The 19869-nt window shown below is 38.8% G+C and overlaps 1 long non-coding RNA gene across 3 annotated transcripts in view; it reads right to left on the bottom strand.

The window, feature by feature from the left end:
• Positions 1-9866: 9866 nt before the first annotated feature.
• The window catches only part of LOC124963381 (uncharacterized), a 54042-nt gene continuing 44039 nt past the window's right edge, over positions 9867-19869 (bottom strand). For all 3 annotated transcript variants that reach the window (XR_007104720.1, XR_007104722.1, XR_007104721.1), the window contains 3 exons: positions 10832-10942; positions 10636-10729; positions 9867-9979 (listed from right to left, as the gene is read on the bottom strand). This is a non-coding gene — a long non-coding RNA (uncharacterized LOC124963381). The remainder of the gene's footprint in view (positions 9980-10635; positions 10730-10831; positions 10943-19869) is intronic.

Here is a 19869-nt window from a genome sequence, read left to right as displayed (position 1 = left end):
CCACTAAGGGGAAAGACCGATACGTTCTCTTGCCACTAGGGGTATGATACTTAATAGCGTCTGTTTTGCAGCTCCTAAGGCTGCAGTTGTGACCCTCTTGAACCAATGCAAATCCTGTGCTTACTCTGCGGAGCACAGGCAGATCTGCGGTGGGGGGAGAGGGAGAGAAGATGGGAGAGGCTCCCTCCGGCAGCTGGCTTGTCCTCCAGCTCTGACCCAAGAACCACACAGAGTGGAGGCTGGTAGATCCAAGGCAGGCAGACTCTTGCCTCTATGGTGATTTGGGTTCCCTGAAAACTTGCCAAGAAGTTTGTTCTTGCTGCTCAAAGCCTGGGTGTGGCCTCTTACTTACTGGGAAGTCCATTCCAGAACTCTGTTCCCTGCTGGAGGACAGCTGCAAAGACCTCCCTCATGCAGACATGCCCACAAAATTCCCCCCCAGCCCTGGAAGTTAAATGTGTCTGTGTTAGATTTGTTTAGAGAACACATCCTAAATTGTGACAAGTCGAGAAATTATTAAATTTCAGACAAATAGCCATCCTATGCAGAATCCTGTCAAGATGTGTTTCCTTCCATTCTTTGTTTTAAAATAAATTCTGAAAAAATTAATCGAATTGTCCTTATGCAGCATCCCAGTCCCTGGGCCGTCTCTACTTCTGTGTAGGTCTGTGCACTTCCAGGGCCTCCAGGTTCAACGCTCTGACCCTCTCTACTCTCCCCCATTCCTGCCCCTGGTCCCTTTCCACTCATTCACATGCTCAATGCCTGCCTGACCCTGTAAGGACAATCAGTCTCCAAATGATTTCAGAGCAGGAATCTTCTAGGGGTGAAGAAGAAGTAGAGAGAGCCTGGTATGTTCCACAAGTAGGGGCCTGGTCCACATTTCCAGAGCCTTCATTGCTGTACCGAGCTGCAGATGCAGATGAAAGGACAAAAGATCATCCTTCTACTTTTCAGGTCAGCAAACTGACCCTGGTTCCAGAGCTCAGCAAGGACGGGTGCCAGATTCTCTTTCTCAACAGAGTTCTGTAGGCATTGGGCAAGGGGGACTTCTTCCCAGATTTTGGCAATGAGATGGGCATCAGCTCCAGCTTCTGAAGCTGAGGTGGAGGTGAAAGCTGCTGCCATGGCACAACCATGTCGGGACTGGGTGACAATAAGAATCCAGGGAGATTCATGAACAATTAGTCAGATGCCATTTCAAAGTGGAGGCTCTTATTGTTCTTTAATAGGAGTTCAGCGATTAAAAGTAGACGACAGGACCCATTCCAAGAAGTTGAGTCATGCATTATAAGGACGTGAAAACTGGTGGGGTTGGTACCTAAGGTTTATGAATGGGAGCAAACGAGAATTTGTGACCTGTAGAAAGGATTCCAGCTGCCCTTCAATGCTCCACTAATTGTCCTTTTGGTGACACTTCCAGGCAGGTGCTGAGATTTAAAAAGTAAATTGAGCCTCTTATGGTGGCATGTGTGATAGAACTTCTGTGCTTTCCCCTCTTGATTGCCTTGCTATTCTCTGTACAGGTAGGTAGAACATCCTTTTATAGATGAAAGATTTGGGTTTGCTGTTGTTGTTATTGTTGTCCTTGTTTTGTTTTATTTTGGTTCAGCAATGGGGTTCAAACCAGGGCCTTGTGCCTGGGCACAAGCTGTAACACAGCTTCCTCCCCAGTCTTCTAGATGACAGTTTATGGTGAAAGCATTGGAGATTTTCTAGAGTCCGGTGCTGCTATTCATGATTTATATCACCCATTCGCACATTTATTTATTCATTCTGGTTTTTCATAAGGACTGTTTTCAGAGCCTGTGCTAGGTTTTGAGGGCAGATGTAAGCTGTGGTATACCAGTTCAACAAGCAGGTTTTGGGGGCACAGTAGCCAATTTCTGTGGTATATATAATTTCACTGTGGCCAATTTCTAACTACCCATATGCCACTCCTGAACTCAAAGGTTAAGAGAGATGCATGCAATGGACCCTTGTCTTGCACACTGCCAGATGACAAGGTGCAGAAAAGAGCCCTAGATTTGAGGTGCTGATCGTATTAGGCAAGGGACAAAATAGGGGAGTCAGTTTTTACAAAATGGAATTAGAAACGTGGAGCAACAGAGGTCTCTCCAGACACCGATGGGGAAATGCTACTCTTCTAGAACAACTATTGGATAGAGTCACAGAGGAGTTGATGTCTTGGGTGGAGGAGTCCAGCAGAGGTCAGGGCTTCACAGCTGGGAAACATGGGGGTGGGTGTGTGAGTGTCCACAGTGTGGTGCACCCAGGGGACTGGGGGCAGACTGTGAAGACATTAGGGGGACCTGTCCTAGAGAGCCTCAAGAGATGGAACAGTGAGATCACAAGGACAATGTTATATTGGGTTAAGGAGTCTAGGTTTGCTTAATTTTGAGGGAACTTAAAAGAAGTTTTCAGATTTGCTTTTGGGGCGTTTTAGAACGGATTGCTTTGCCTGTCAGGTAGTGAACAGACTTAACAGTGACAAGACTTCAGTAATGAGAGTCAGAAGGATGCCATAGGAATCCAGCTGAGGACATAAGGGGCTGGGGATGAAGAGGGAGGGTGTGACATCCGGGGTGTTGGATCAGCTGGACACGGTGCTGTAACCAAGACCTGAACCTCATCTTCTGGGCTCTCCATCCTGTTGTCCCTCCACTCTGCACACAGCGGTCATTTCTGGTGTGACCCTGGCCAGCAAGGCAACCCTTCCAGTCTCCAGATCACACCAGGTCGGGGACCACGAAAGCAGAGCCTCCCCTCCTCGCAGGCGCTATCTCCGCTCCCGAGCGCCGCAGAGACGGTTACTCCCTGCTTTGAAAGGCCGTGCAGACCCAGGGCCACACTGCGGAGAACATGTGGTTGCTATTTCATTTATGCTTTATCATTTTTCATTCTGACATTAAAGCTCCTCTGCACAGGGTGAGAGCGCTGTGCATTGTAAGGCGTAATGTGAACCGAGCGCTCCTGCTTCGTGCCAGAGGAAACGTGATTCAGAAACAATTTGAGGGCAACTGCAAGGTGATGTGGCCCAGAGAACCAGAAGCTATTGAAACTTTAAACATCATTTCTGGACAGTATAATACGTTCTGCAGGGCGGCTTGGAAAAACAGGAAAACCCTCCGTGGCCAGTCCTTGGAGAATTAGAAATCTTTAAATATCCTCTGAAGCAAAAGTTTCTTAAAGAGACCCAGGCCCTTATGGTCCCATGAATGGAGCTAGAAGCACCTTCATCCCAGAAACCCACGAGAAATTGGGGCCATGGGAAGGGATGGACTCTCCCCAGGCTGGCCGTGCCCTGGCATAGGCCTCCTGAGCTGTCCCACCCATGGAAAGCTTTCTCAGTGACAGCCAGCTTGTGCCAATTTGTCTTCACCCAGATCCATTAAAAGGTGAATTTTCAAGGAAAGAAACCTGTAAAGATCTTTTGAAAAGAGAACGATCATTGCTTTGCTTATCCTTGCACAGTGAATTCAGTTTTATGATCTGTTTTATGTCTCTCTCCCACAAGGCGGTGTTTCATTGAAGATTCCTAAGCAAGGTGTCTGTAGCAGAGAAAATGTTCAATAAATATTCTTGGAGGAGTAAGAGAAGGGGAAGCGGGAAAAATGGAGGAGAGGAAGGAAATGTAAGAGAACCAGGACTTTCAGAAGTGGGTTTTCACCTAAGGAAAGGGGAGCCAGTCTGTACTCTGCAAATTGATGCAGAGATAATGAGAAAAATATTGAGAAGTATTTATATATCTCAAAATCTGTCTGTAGCTCAGTGGTAGAGCACTTGCCTGGCATGTGTGAGGCACTGGGTTTGATTCTCAGCACTGCATATAAATAAACTAATCAGAACAAATAAAATTTAAAAAATCAAAAAATAAATAATGGTCTATCAACAAATAAAAAAATTTTAAAAATCTGTTATCATTGTATCACTAAGAAATTATGGTTTGTGCACCTTAGTAATTTATAACAAAATATATCAGGGTTCTTGTTAAATTAAAGCCTCACATAGATATGCCTCTAATAAAATGCAGTTGCAACTGTTTGACAGGATTCAGACCACCTCTCTTTCTTCTGTTTGCCAATTTTAATCTCCAGTTCCTCTGACCTTGGTGATCAGGCACAGATGCCATGTGACTCATTAGTCTATGAAATGAATTTTTGTAAAGAGTACTCCATTTTAGATTGTTCTAAATGAACTTTAGACATTTTAGAACAGTTTTAGATTTACATAAAATTTTGCACCAATTCCCATCTACCTACACCCACTTTCCCCAATTATTAACATTTTACATGAGCGCATTGAATGGTACGTTGATTACAATTAATGAGTAATACTGACACATCATCCTTAACTAATATTGTGTTCAGATTGTCTTAGTTTTCCCCTAATGTCCTGTGGCTGTGCCAGGACCTCATCTAGACTCCATATTGGACTTAGCTGTCTTGCCTCCTTGGGTTCCTCTTGGTCATGGCAGTTGCCAGCCAATTTTAATAAATAAAATAGGAGTAAAATAGGTAAATAAATAAGTAAAATAGGAGTAAATAAAAACAGAGACAGAAAACACCTGCTGAGTGCAAGTAGAGGCCCTGACAGTGAGAGACTGGCCAATCTTGAACTGGTGGCATGTGGCATGTGCTTCCACCCTGTTTCTTGCTTGCTCATAGCTGCTCCTTATCTTGTTGAAGGAAATATTAAAGTGAAAGCTGTTTAAGTTTGCATGCAATTTCTCCTAATATTGTCTGCTCCTGAACATCCTGTAGCTAGGTTTTGATGTTGCCATTGAAATACAATTTCCAGAATAAAACATTCATCCTGAGATAGTTGGGTTATTTCTTGGGCACTTTTTCTCTAGAGGAACCAGAATTAGCAAAGAAGGACTGTGTCCTGCATTGAAGCATGGAATGAACAAAGGAGGCATGGAATAGAAGCAGATGAAGTTAACACACAGAAAGAAACAGACGAGAGGAATAGACATGAAGAGAGGAACATCAGTTCCCAGCATTCAGTGTACCTGGATACAGCTGTTCCTGAAGTCCAAATCACCTTCATTTTTTCTAAATTTGTGTCCCATTCATTTCCTTGTGCTATCATTACTTCTTTTTGGTGAAAAAGGAATAGATTTCTTTCAACTATAAAGGATCCTGAATTATTTATTTACTACTGATACAAAGTAGTTAGGTCCCTGGTTTTATTATTCTTTATAATATCATTAAGTGGTTTTTGTTCTTCCTTCTACTGTTGGTCACAATTTGTAACGGGGTGTTTATTAAATAGCATCGCCTATTAAACTGCGTGGAACAAGAGAGGGGAGAACATGCCATAAAGGTCATGGCTGAGTACACAGCTCCTAGCTTTATGCTTTGAACAGAAGAGACTTTTAATGAACACTGAAGGACGAGTGAATGATTGAATTCTTGAGCTACACTAATAGCCCAATTAGTATCGAAAGTAATGATGAGCTTTCAATAACCTCTATAAAAAATGAAAATCCAGTGAGAGTGCAGAAGTAGTTCTCAGAAGCCAAGAATTTAGACAACTGTGCTAACTTAGTTGCAAACAAATTGAAACCTAACTAGAAGTTTTTTTGTTTGTTGTTTGTTTGTTTGTTTGTTTTGGTAACAGATAACCAGGTCTCAGCCAATCCAAGCTGCTGAACTTCAGTGAGTCTGAGGCTGCCACCTGATCAAACAATGTCCAAGCAGAGGAAATACCTAGCTGTGACCTATCTGCCCTTACTTCCACATTTTTTCTATAAAAACTTCCCACCATGTGTAGTACAGTGCTCTGAGTCTCTTCTGGTTCTGGACACTGTCTGTCTCAGGAATCATTCTTCCCTCTGATAACTGCTGTTCCATTTATATTGTCTAAAATTTTTCTTTAACACTTGAAATTTGTATGTAAGGTGAAATTGATAAGATTCTTTCTGCAAAAGAATGAATGCATTTGTAACTCCTCCATGATTCAGGGAAAATGTGTTTAGATAGCCTGGGTTTAGCACTTACGCGTGTATTTCTAAGTAGAGATGAAGAGTTGTCTCTCTCATGCATTGAGATGTGATTCTCTCCTTAAAAGCAAAATTCTGGAAACAATTTTAATGATTTCAGTATGGGAGAGTGTGTTCACCTGACGGCATAAGCATTTCGTGCATTCAGTAATTTCAATTTTCAATGTAAATTTGAGTCACTATCTAGCCCACAAGTCAGTTCCCATGGACTTGGTTTAAGGTAAATCACTCTTGAGATTGGTACCTCTGCGTGCCCCAGCCTTGTATGGACATTCTGGACCCACGCTGCCTTCCTTATTTCTGATGCCTCTGAGTCATCTCCAGTCCACTGCCCTGGGATTTGGGTTCCTTGATGTGAATTCCTTCTTAATTTTTCAAAAACCTTCCAAGAACATGTGTGACCTGTTATTAGCCTTGATAGACACCCTGGGAAGTTGCTGTTTCACGTTTCCATAACGCTCTCATCTTTCCTTTGTTAAGAATCATCGCACCTCCAAACTCTGATAGCTTCACTGAGGGATAATTGAAATAAATAACATGGACATAAATAGTATAATCTGATACATTTTAATATATGCATGTGCTCATCACCACTCTCATGATAATAAGTATTTCCATCAACCACAGAAATTTCCCTGTACTCCTTTGTGATCTCTCTTGTTCCTGTCCCCAGGCAAATTCCAATATGCTTCCTGTCCCTGTAAGTTGGTTTGCATTTCTCTGGAAAGTTACATATATGAAATCATATACCCTTTTAGGTATTTTTTGCTTTCCCATAATTATTTTGAGACATTAGCATTATTAAGTGTATTGATTCTTTTAAATGTGAAGAGGATTTCATTGTATGATTTTGTTACAATTTATTTATCCTTTTACTGGTTGATGGGCATTTGGGTTATTCCCAACTCCTATCACAAATAGTTTCTGGGAACATTTGTGTACAAATATATATATATATATATATATATATATATTTTTTTTTTTCACATAAGAGGGTTTATTAAGCGAACAGAGTGTCTCCCTGCAGGGTAAGAGAGAAAATGAGAGGAAAAGAGAAAGTGCGTGCACTAGAGAGAGTGGAAAAGCGATGAGGAGAGAGAAAGAAAGTGAGTAGGAGAGAGAAAGCAAGAGAAAAGATCCAAATATTTTTATAGACGAACACCTGCTTCGCACTTTAGGAATCTGATCAATGTAGTCACCAGAAGGCTTCCTGGTCCTTGCTTCTAGGTACCTGCTCCAAAGTCCAGGCTCTAGATACACTGGTACTGTGGATATGTTAGCTTTCACTAGTTGGCCATTTCTGTACCAGTTACTCTGGCAGGTAACCTATGTATGCTTTGCCATTTCTCTTCAAAGCTATTGCATAGGAAGGCAACTCTGCACAACACCCACCACTTGGAATGCTGCCAGAGAAATCAAGTACTCTAAGATGCGTAATACATAGACTAATTTGTGATCCTGTCTCTAGTTTACAGATGTGAAAACGGATTGTTCAAGAGGTCAAGCAACATGCTCAGTAGCAGCAATGAAACGAGAATTTTAAACAAAAATTCCATTTTGCTGGACAGCCTTACCTCAAGTTCCATCATTACCGAGCACTGTTGCTAAGTCACCTGGGGCCCCAATCCCCGAGTTCTCAGTCACAGTATCATAATTCTGCAAGGAATTGTGGGAACCACAACTTTTACCAATCTTCTAACACTGGGGATTGAGCCCATGTTGCAACTGATAAGTTGAAGTGACAGAATTGTTTGTTACATATCATTGTCTATTTGTGTGGGTGTACTGAGGCGCATCTTTATTCTCTGAGATTGTGTCCTTTCAAAGCTGCTTGGGGGGACCATTAAAAGGCTGAGAATACATGCAAGAGGGTGGGGATCCCTGTCTTTTCCCTACTTCAATCAGTTCAGCATTTTCTCCTGTATCATAAAATGAAATGGTACTTCAGTTTTTACTTTGAAGGAGAGAGATAGATTAGAGATAGACAATAGATCCATATATTCCAACAAAACCCTTCCCTAAGTATAGCTCCAGATTTAATTTTTTAGAATTCCTTGCAATAAAATATAGTTGTATGGAATGAAGCCATTCTACAGCTGACTCTTTTTAAAAATAAAAAAATAGCAATGGGTGTAGTCAATTATTAATCAAATGTCTCTTTTAAAAGCATTTTTGTAACAAACCTACTCAATGCCTCAGTCTATACCTTGACCAATTCACAAGGAAACATGTGTCATTTATCACTATATTAAGGCAAGTGAGAAACTGCAAAGTAAGCGCTGTCCCTGTCCTTTCTCCCAGGGCAATGTCCACTTCTTAAAAATTGTACTATGCTTCCATGCTTGATGCACCCTTGTCTATCATGTCTTTGAACTTCTAAAGCACTGGTGGCAAATGAATGAACTGAGGTTGTTTACACTTCTGCTGTCAACAGTAAGTCCATTGGGACTGGATTATTCTCATTACTAATTATTAAATCATTACATGCTAGAAGTTTATTCATCGTAGCAGGGCTCAAAGTAATCTAATTTTGTTTTTCTAAATGATGAACAAAATGTTTGAAATCTCAGGGTCTTAATGATGCTAGTAAGTTATCACTCTTCTAAAATGAACTCAGCAGACCTATAATTTATAACTTTATAGATATCCAACTTCTTTGCTAACAATATGTACTTGGGGACTTTACACTAGCTTCCCATGCTTATCAGTGAGGAAACAGAACTGAAATTCACTCTGTTTCATAGTAAGGCATATAGATTAAATTGCTTTCAGCTGCAAGTTTCAGAAACTCCACCTCTAATTACCTTAAATAATAAGGAAATGTACTATTTCTCATGAGAAAAATAGAGAATAATACAGTGGGTACCATTATCCCACACATCATATGGCCTGCTCAACAAGATCCCCAGGGAATTTACCCTAATGCCCTAAGTCATCTACTGCTTGCAATTCATTAACTTCTATGCATCTAAATGGTACTATTTACTACCATCCTTGGGATAATTAAGAAAATAGCCACATGGATAATTTTCTTTGTTTTGTGATTCCAAAGAAGAACCCTAGTTTTGGAAAGTTGAGTAATTTGACTTTCTCCCCACAAAAGATTTCCTTTGTGATTATAAAGATAAGTCAAAGGTCCCTAGCATCACATTCAAAGTATGGCAACTTTCAGGGAGGAAAAGGCTTTTTTCCTTAACTATTTCTTGAAAGTGAATGAACAAGAAACCCCATCACAACCCAAATGGTCCAATGGTAAATGAATTGTATCCAAAGAATTTTTGTATGAAGAGATTCCTTGGAGAATCAATTCTCCCTTGCCATTCCTAAATCACCAATTGTGAAAATTTCTTCAGAATGATATAGATTATTAAATAGTGCTATGGAATAAAAAACAACACATTATTATTTCCAGTTGTATATGCAGTAAGCATTCTTCTGAGTACATAGACTAGAGTATCATTATAAGATCATATATACTTTATAGATATTATGAAATATTTTTCTAATATGTGTTTGTTCTATAGTTGTATATTATGTAAGCCACCAAGACTTCAATATATTGAAATGTTCAAGCATCAGTTCAAAACATTCTTCTGTCTGCAATTCAGAAACATCTTTCAGGATTGGTAGCAAAGACTCAATTTAAGCCCTATCAATGTACTGTTAGAGAGAGTTATAGCGGCTGGTTTCCATCCATTGTTTATATATATTCCTCTACTTACTTATCTAACAAAGTCTCAATCAGAATCTAGATAAGAGAACACATCAAATTAAAGGAGAATACTCTGGGATATCATGTAGGGTGTTAGCCAGCTTTGTATCTCTGTGATCAAAATATCTAAGAAGAAAACTTAGAGGAGGAAAAGTTTATTTTGAGCTCACAGTTTCAGAGGTTCAGTTCAGGGTTGGCTGGCTGACTCCAAGGCAGAAATTTCATGGTGGAAAGGCATGGTGGATAAAAACTGCTCAGCTCTTGCCAGCCAGGAAGCAGTGAGAGAGAGAGAGAGAAAGAGAGAGAGAGAGAGAGAGAGAGAGAGAGAGATACTGAGGAGCCAGGGACAAGACAGGCCAAGGCATGCCCCGGGGCCTAATTCCTCCAGCCTTACTCTACCTATGGTCATCACCCAGCAGTCCATTCATTGATGAGATTCTAGCCCCAGGATCTAATGATTGCCTCAGCTGTCTCCCGCCCTGAACCTTGCTGTATTGGAGACCATGATTTCAAAACATGAGCTTTCCAAGGGACTTTAAAGTTCCAAACCATGACATCGAGTGTAAAAAAATCCTTTGAAGGTTTGAAGAAACCGACTCGGATTTGTGCAGAATCAGGTCAATTCAGACACTTTTTTGTCATCAGGTAACACTTATTGAATTACAAATTGCTACTACTGCTGGGCGTGGTGGTGCACCTGTAATCCCAGCGGCTCAGGAGGCTGAGGCAAGAGGATCACGAGGTCAAAGCCAGCCTCAGCAACTTAGTGAGACCCTAAGCAACTTAGCAAGATCCTGTCTATAGATAAAATATAAAAAGGGCTGGGGATTTGGCTCAGTAGTTCAGTGCCCCTGTGTTCAATCCCCAGTACCGAAAAAAAAAAAAAAAAAGAAAGAAAGAAAGAAATTGTTACTACTGCTGCCAGTTCCAGAGTTGACCAATGAATCCCCAAAGCCCTTCTTGCTGATTCTCGGAACGGCGGTGACTCAAAACCAGAATATCTGTTGCTCCTGCAGAAAATCATTGTCACCATCATCATCATGGGCAATGCTGGGGAGACAGAACGTAAGTAAATCAAAATGGCTAGAGGCAAATCACACCCAGAAGCCTACCTGCCGGAGAACTTGGGAGAGTCATTGCAGGTTTCAATCTCTGCAGCAGCAGGAAGGCAAATCACAAAGAAGTTAGGTAGATGCTGATTCCCACCTGCCATCTTCCAAGGTCTATGGCAATAATAATGGTGCAATAATGTGATGGTCAATAAATGAGAAAAATCAATTATCCCAAACATCACCGACCTAACAAATGAAATACATAAAATTTTCCATTGTCCTGTAGTGCTCATAAATATATTGTTTCTTATAGAGATAATGACATATTTTTAAGTAAAAAAAAAATCTCCCATAGCAAATGATTCTCAAATATAGAAATATCTGATTTAGAGGTGAAAGTCTAACAAATCCCATAGCTCCAAATAATTACTGAAATCTGGGTATTTTTTTCTAATGTTTATAATGCAGATGGTATAGAAATAGAGGTAAAAATGAGAGGCCAGGTGCGGTAGCACATGCCAGTAATCATTTACAGTGTGAAAATATCAAAAAATATTTATTGATCTTATTGATAGTGACCATTTGGTTATTCTGTATGTTTTACTAGTATATAAAATAATTTACAGTGAACATCATAAAGCAATTTACAATGAACCTTATGTTTACATAATCTGAAGTAATGTGCATTTATTTCATTTATTTTGCTTATTTCTACACAAAAAGATTATATTAATTTACATTACACTACTCCTGGTAGAAAATAGAAATCTTGTCTTCTTCATATCCTTACCAATATCAAATGTTGGCAAACTTTTTTATCTTTGCCAACCTAATAGATCAAAGATCATGCTGTCTCCTTTTTTCTTCAATTTGTGTGTGTTTTGGAGGCTGTGTGTGCCTCCAAGTGTGCTTGGCAATTTTTTGGTGCATGTATTCGTTCTCCATATTTCTGCACAGCTGTATTCTTTGTCCATATTTCTCCTGGGTCAGTTCTTTGCTCTTTGATTTTATAAAGCTGTTCATAGTTTGTATTACTAGCTCAACATCTGATTATTTATGGTGCACCTTTTTTTATTTTTTCGGTTTGCCATTTGTCTTTTGACTTTTTAATGATGTAAGCTCCAACTTAATTGATTTGCATTCAAAATTTGGGGATTTATACCATGCTTAGAGTTATCACTATCACTCTAATTATTTTTCTCTACAGTTCCACTCTAAACTACCTATCATTTCATTTTCTTTGACCCATTAGAATTTCTTTGGATATAAGGAACAAGGTAGGAATTTAATTTTCCTCAATTGATTGCCCATCTTCACAACACAATTCATAAAATAATCGATAGACTCCACCCATAATAATTTGTGGTGCCCTGGTCATCATTTATAAAATTCTCTAAGTCTCCTTAAGTTCAATTGGGATTTGTACATGTTACACTGACTACTCTCAGGTCCAGATTTAAAGGTACAGTCTCATTCCTTCATTACTCAGCAGTAACCATTGCAAATCAAACAGTAGTCTATTTCTTGTTCTCTTAAAATCTAGCTTTCCATAATCCTTATCATCTTCCCCACCACCCTTCCTGCGTGTCCAATAAAAAGTTGCACTGGGACAGTATGGGGTGAAGGGAGAAAAAGACGATGTTTTTCTTCCTCTTTGTACTTATTAAATTTTTGCCCTTTCAGAAGCATGGCAGGAGAAAAAATTGTTTTTATTTTTTGCACCAAATGCATGAAATATTAATTGAACTCTTTTCATTTAGAAAGTGGTGATTCTATAGTCACTTAAAGATAAAAATAAAGTGTTCCCCACTTCTAAAGCTGATTCTAATTGATTATGACTTGACTATGGATTACAAAACACTTAAAACGGACTAGGGTTATAGCTCAGTGGTAGAGTGCTTGCCTGGCATATGTCAGGCACTGGGTTTGATCCTCAGCACCACATAAAAATTAATAAATGAAATAAGGGTATTGAGTCATCTACAACTAAAAAAAAGAAAGAAAAATTTTTTAAAAAGCACTTAAGACATTGTACCATACTTAATATCTGAGGTTACCCTTAGAAAATACATTGCCTACCTTCTGAAAACATGGGGTAAGTCAACAGGATTTGCAAATGTTAAGCTTTTTAGAAGGAGATATGGAAAGACTCTACCCTGGCTAAGAAGAAATCTACTGCCGACTGGGCAAATCTCGTTTCAGAGATGCCACGATCATTAAAGTATTAGGTTAAAGTCCCGCAGAGACTTACAGGGCTGAGGGTTAGCTAGCTCCGGGGATCAAAAGAGATTCTAAGATTGAACCCTGACTGCCATTGCTGTACTGGTTAAAACTGCTCTACAGCAGCAACCACCTAGAAAATCTACTGGATTTACTTCCTAGATAAAAAAAAAAAAAAAAAAAAAAAAAGTGTCTTATCATTTCTGTGCAACTGAACGCTTCTGCTATGTCTGTCTAGCCTTGAAATGTCTGCTCAAAAACACTCAGCCCAGATTTCAGCTACTTTTTAAAACTGAATCTTACTCCAGCATACACGGATAAGATGTTATTAAGGAAAAGTAAGCTTTTGTTCATGTCATAGATAAGCGTACACAGCACACACACACACACACACACACACACACACAGAACAGAAATTTTCTCTTTTCATGATTCACTAAGGCCTAGAAAATATGTCTCCCAAATATCCTTTATTAAAAAAAGTCAAAAAGATCATTAAAATTTAGTAATTCAAATATAGTATTAATGTAATGATGTTAACTGTTGGGGCAGAATATAGAATAAATAATAATTATAAATTTGGTAACAATAGAGAGAGCAAATATCAAAATTTACTCTTAATAGACTACACACAGATATGCATTTTCCAGCCATAATCGGGGTTTATAATTCTAAATAATATTAACAAAAATGCAGGAGTTAACAAACTAAAAATTTCTTAGTATTAATAAAATCTTCATATGAAGTAATTGGAACAACATAAAAATTAAAATCAATAGTTTTCTAATATAGATACACAGTCAATTTGAAGACAGCCTGGGAAATATTCTATTCATATCAACAATAAAATGCTCACAAAACATCTAGCCTGACAAAAATGTGCAAAGAACACATAAGAATACAATAAAAATTTTATAAGAAAATTTTAAGAGGAAAAAATAGAGTTCTTAAAGGAGAAGAATGAATTTTATAGACGTTCATTCTTCTTAAATTAATGTTTATTCTCCAGGAATAATAAACATGACAACTAGTTTGGGAAAAGTATGTAGTTGAAAATCCTAACTCTTTTCATATGTCACTCTTAATTCTAAATTAACATAAAATGGAGAACAAAAAAAAGAAGAAAGAGAGAGAGAGAGAGAGAGAAAGAGAAACTACAAAGAAACCAGAAAACAAGTAAGTTAGGTCCTTAAACTTTAGGTACCAAGGCCTCTTATGCAAAAAACAGCAGGAGTAAAGAAAACAACAACAAAGCAAATAAATAACAACAAAATAAAGGAAGTAAGAAAAAATCAATACATTTTATCATGAAAAGTATTTTCATTGACATGGAGAACAAAGCAAAAATCTTGGGAAAATATTTTTGGCAAATATTAAGATCAATACCTTACTATTGAAAATATCTTTGGAAAGGTACTTTAGAAGTTTCTGAGATAACACAGGTGAGAAAAATGAAAAAGGGACCCATTTATAAATACTTGAAATATATATATATGTAAATGAAATATATACATTTGAAATATATATATATATATGTAAACCAGTGTAATCCTTTCAAATTATAAAAAATTAAAGATGCATCATTTGCTTTTCATATTAAGTGGAGATTAAAACCATCTGATAGATTGAACACGTGGATAAATAAAGATTCCTGTATGTCACTGGAAGAAGTTTCAGTTTCTTTGGAGGGCAATCTGATATTGCTCACCTAAGGCCCTAAATTTGTTTAGATTCTTTGCTCTCGTTATTCCATGGAGGGAAAAATATATATTCTGACAATGAGCAACATGTAGAAAGATTTATGTACATGTTTGGTCATTATGCAAAAATCTAATGAAAATCCAAATGCCCATGAAAAGAAGATAGTTATGTTAGTTATAGAATATTCATAAAATAAATGCAATATGCAACTGGATATAAGAATCATGTTTTCAAAAAATGTAGGAGAAAAGGAGTGATAAAAAAATCACATACAATTTTGTTTAAGTACCTTCTACTGAGGGATGTCAGCATTAGAGCAAAATAGCATATAGAAAAGCAATAGAAACTTTTATTATTGAATGGGGTGTTGTATGTGATTTTAATTTTTTGTAACATTTATCTGTTCTCAATTTTTTGACTGGAACATATATTTCTTTAAAATAAAATGACTTTGATGAGTAGCACTCTAAAATGTAACTGCTATGTCATTTTTGAGTTTGATTGTATTTTTATATCTATATAGTGGAATAAAAGATTTCTGCATAGGAGAATGGAGATTGTAATTATCATGAAATAATTTATAACAAATTGTAGGAGCATGTTTTGCTGTAAGAGTTAAGTATATCTGGATTATTACTAAATTGTACAAAAATATTTTATTCTTAATGGTTTTCTCTTTTGTTTAAGACCTTGTAGTATCAGTGGAGCAGAAAGAAGGGATCCAATCTTTGGAATGAAACAACCACCACTTGATTTTCCATGGAACGATCATTTATCCTCGCCAAGTTTTTGTTTTCTCATAAGTAAAACAGGGATAAGACCTACCCACATCAGATTATTTTAAGGATAATATGAGATAATGAATGTAAAGTACATATAAGTGCTTGATAAATATTAGCCTTTGTTTTCACTCTGAAGGGTGTTATTAAACCTGAACATGTCAAAACTGTAATTACCCTCTAGTCAGTTTCAGTTACAATCGCTACTTAGCGGAGCCTGTGAGGGAAGCCCTGGGCTCGGCCCCCTGAGAGGGACAGTGGCCATTTAGGCTGCTGGGCTTTGCCCTCAAAGGGTGCATGCTTCCCTGGAGACCTGTGAAGTGAGCACAGTAGGAGCTGGTGCACAGAGGGACTGGACACTGTACCCAGGGAGACCACACTTGGGAAGCCTGGGAGCTGCATGTTGTAAAGGGGTCGCCCAAGAATTGGGTCATCACTCCTGGATCAGGGAAAAGACATCACAGTGCGCAAAACTCCCAGAGCAAGATCTGGAGCTCCCCAGGAGCGCACCTCCGCTGCTCAGAGACGAGGGTTTCACAGCTCACTTGAGCTGCTGTGTTCCAATGAGAAATCTAAGGACGGAAGCAAAGCCCGCACAAGATTCTTCCCTCCAGTGGGGCAGGACGCTGAGCCCTGAGCAGGGGCAACCGAAAAGAGAAGGGAAAAGGAAGCAGGGAGAGTCGGCGCTGTCTTTCTTTAAGATGGAGCATAACTGGAAACAGCGTCCAGCCAAGGTCAGGGTCAAGAATAATAGAATCCTGGCAAAACGTGCTAGTTTATCTTCCTCCGTGAACTCCTGCCAAACAATATACACAGTGTCGCGCAGCACCGGAGAGAGCCTGATGCATCTCCAGAGTATTTATGAGGACTTCTGTTTTGAAGATAGTTTCTTAGGTAACAGAGTAAAAACATGTATGGATGAGCTCTCATTTATCAGTGCCTTGGCTTCCTGTGAAAATTAAACAGTACAAATTTTGATATTTTGTCCCCAGGAAAGCAAACTCTTCAAAGGGATATGGGGTGGGGGTCCTTTGAAATGGAGCACGGTCTGCAGACTCAGCCAAGGGTTCAGCATCCATGTCAATTACTCAAAGGTCCTGGCCTGGTGCTTCTTGTCTTAGCTTCTACCATAGCAGAGCCCGCAGCTGCAGGCCTTGGGGGAAGCCAGTGCCTTAAGCCTCCCTGGCTGGGAAATCTCCAATTTGACTTTGCTTCTTGGATGCCCCTGAGTTTCTCAAACATCTTTCAGTTGCTCTGATGTCCAGAAGTTGTTCAGGGAGACTAGAGATTATTTGCTTTTTAAAACAATCCCTTTAGTTCTATAACATGAGCTGGCTCCACGTCTCTACAGAGGGTCTTTTGTCAGCAGGGAATAACCAGGAAATTCCCTAAGAACCAAGGAGAAAATTGAAAGAGAGCAATCCAGTGCACCAGAGTTTAGAGAACACAGGGCTGTCTCCGTGGGCACCAAGATGGGTGATCCAGGACAGAAGAATGGAGGTACTTTCTGGGTGCCTTATGATCAAAATTTAATACAATAAATGGAATAGTAAGTGGAATAATCCCTTCCACTAAGATGCTGATACAAATCCTGTATTTTAATACTAAAAGACATATATTTCTATTATTAAATAATATACTTGTATATTATAACATGGAATTAGAGAAGAGTAGGAAGATCCCATTATACTGATATAAAAATAAAATCTTATTCAAAATGCAGAGATAAGTTACATATTACTTTTCAATTTAAAAAAAAAATATATGTCCTCAATTGAAAACATATAAATAGTATAAGATGTAAAAATCCCTCTCAATCCAACCACAGCAATAAAAGTTGATGTTGTTCTCTTGTTTTGTTTCAGTCTAACACAGACATCCCCCATTACAGAGCATTTTAGTAAAATTGTGCAGATTTTTTTGTCCCTGCCTTTTTCCCTTGTCACATCCTCAAAATGTTTGAAAACATGTTTTTTTTTTTTTTTTAAATTCACTGGTGTTATTTAATTTTATAAGTATTCCATAACTTTGTGCACCCCCAGGAAAGAAATGTTTAAGCATCAGCAAACCACTTTGAGGGTCTTGACCTTGTTAGTCAAAGTGTAAATTTCCATAGATTGAGTGACCTTGGCAAAATATGGAACCTGAATCTTGGTATAGTTACAAGGTTTTCTTCTAGACAAAAGAACGAAAGGCCTCGGAAGTGCGCCAATCCATGTTTTCCCCACCAGCCACCCACTTCCCATTCGCCAGGGTGAGATTTGAGACCTAGTGGCAGTATAAGCTGTCCCAGGGCAGGGAGGGCACGAACTGGAAGAGTCACTCTCGCATCTAATCAGCAGGCCAAGTCTAGTGACCTTCGTGTGGGAAGACGGAGGCGACTGAGGTGTTTTGGGGTGGCCAGGCTGATTCCAACTGCCCTCAGGCTCTGGACTGTGTTTCTGTTCCAGGCTCATGAAGTCCACATTTGGAAGCCATTTGCCTTTAGAAAGTGTCACTGTTCCAGCTCCTGACAGTTATTGCTACGGGCGGCATTGCAGAGGGAGGTCAGAGAGCCGACATGTGGACATGTAAGGGCAGGAGGGGACAGAGACAGGGAACAAGGCCCATCCGCCACTGGTGTTGACACACCTTTCCTGAAATATTGGATTTCTCATCACATCCTGTAATTGAAGAGGATTTTAAGAAGCAGCAGCCATAGGCGGTATTCTGTTTCCCAATAAAGATAACAATTCTGTTTTTTTTTCTTTTACTTTTGTGGGTAATTATCCAACTACAACACATTTACAGTTGCCAAAAATAATCCCAAGTTGATTATTGCCTTGCAGATTGTTCTTGATGTGTGTCTCTTGAAGAATTATCTGGTGAGAGGATAGGTGTGAGTAATAGGAACTAAATTTTCTTCAGGGAGTTCCAAGTTCAGTGAATCACCTCACGGTATCATATCCATGGGCGAGGCACGCTGTGCTTGCAAAATCAGGACCAGCAGGGCCCACTTGCCTGAACCTCTGTTGTTAATTTTTAAAAGCATTTATTCGATTCTTTTTTTCTGGTATAAAAGGAACTATCCTCCATTGTAAAATATAAAAAAATTGTAGAAATATTAAAAATCATCTCTATTCTGCTAAATAATCACTGTTACCACTTTGCACGATATTGTTCTCATGTATGGGCATGTTAATGATGTACGGAGACTGGGCTCCCTTAAGTTGAAGGTGTGTTGAAGTCAAGAGATACCATTAGTTTATGTACCATCAACAAAACTTATGGCACATTGCTTTTCTTTTCTTTTTCTTTTTTTAAAATTGTTTCTGTTTTTAGTTGAGACACATAAGTAGACTTCCACAGAGATATAGTTTGGATGGTTTGTATTTTTTTAATTAACGTAAAGAAAATCAACCTTTTGGGGGAGGTGGTTCTACCGTTTGGATCTGCATGACTGCCAGCACATGGAGGCTGCAGATCAACTCCATCGCCTAAGGCCACCTGTGCTGTGGTCCTTTCCACCACCCTCCCTCATACCCAGACTCTGGGAACTACTCATCTGTCCTCAGTTACTATTGTTCTGTCTTGTCTAGAGCATCAACAAAATAGAATCATATATAGAGGACATAATGTCCGATGATGATGACTCATGGCAATGCTTTGGATTCTTGCATGCTGTGTGCATATGCAGTTGGTCTCTTTTCACTGCTGTCCATTGTAGAGATATATTGTAGTCCACAGAACAGTTCAGCAGGAAGCATGTCTGGGCCATGTCTGGCTTTCTGTCCTTATAAGAGAACTGCTCTACACATTCATGTGCAGGTTTTCATAAGAATTTAAGTTTTCAGTTCTTGAGGTAAAATGCCTTCAAGTGAGATCTAGTTCATGTGATAAGTATGTGTTTATAAGAAATTACCACACGGTTCTTCAGGGTGCAAGATATTAGAGTTCCAGTTGCTCCCCAAACTCACCAGCACTCGATAATGTCAAGATCATTATTACTATCATTATTATTTTGGGCAATCTCATGAGATTGTATCTTATCTTAATTTTATTTTGGATTTCATCAATAGCTAATGTTGATGAGCTCTAATTCATGTGGTTATTTAACATTGACATTACCTTTTATGTGAAGTATTTAGCTCATTTTAAAATAATTTGGTGTTGTTATTTTTTAATGTCAATTTTTGAGAGGTCTTTTTGTATATGCTAGATAGAAGTCATTGTCAAAAGGAACTGAACAAATACTTCCCAGAGGAAAAAATATGAATGGTCAAAAAATATATGAAAAATGTTCAACATCTCTAGCAAGTAGGAAAATGCAAATTAAAACTACACTGAGATTCTATCTTACTCCAGTCAGAATGACAATTATCAAGAATACAAGTAATAAATGTTGGTGAGGAATTGAGG

Source organism: Sciurus carolinensis, chromosome 13 (assembly GCF_902686445.1).
Source record: "Sciurus carolinensis chromosome 13, mSciCar1.2, whole genome shotgun sequence".
NCBI classification, from domain to species: Eukaryota; Metazoa; Chordata; class Mammalia; order Rodentia; family Sciuridae; genus Sciurus; species Sciurus carolinensis.
Note: the sequence above shows the minus strand (reverse complement) of the source record. Positions and strands in the feature narration are given on the sequence as shown.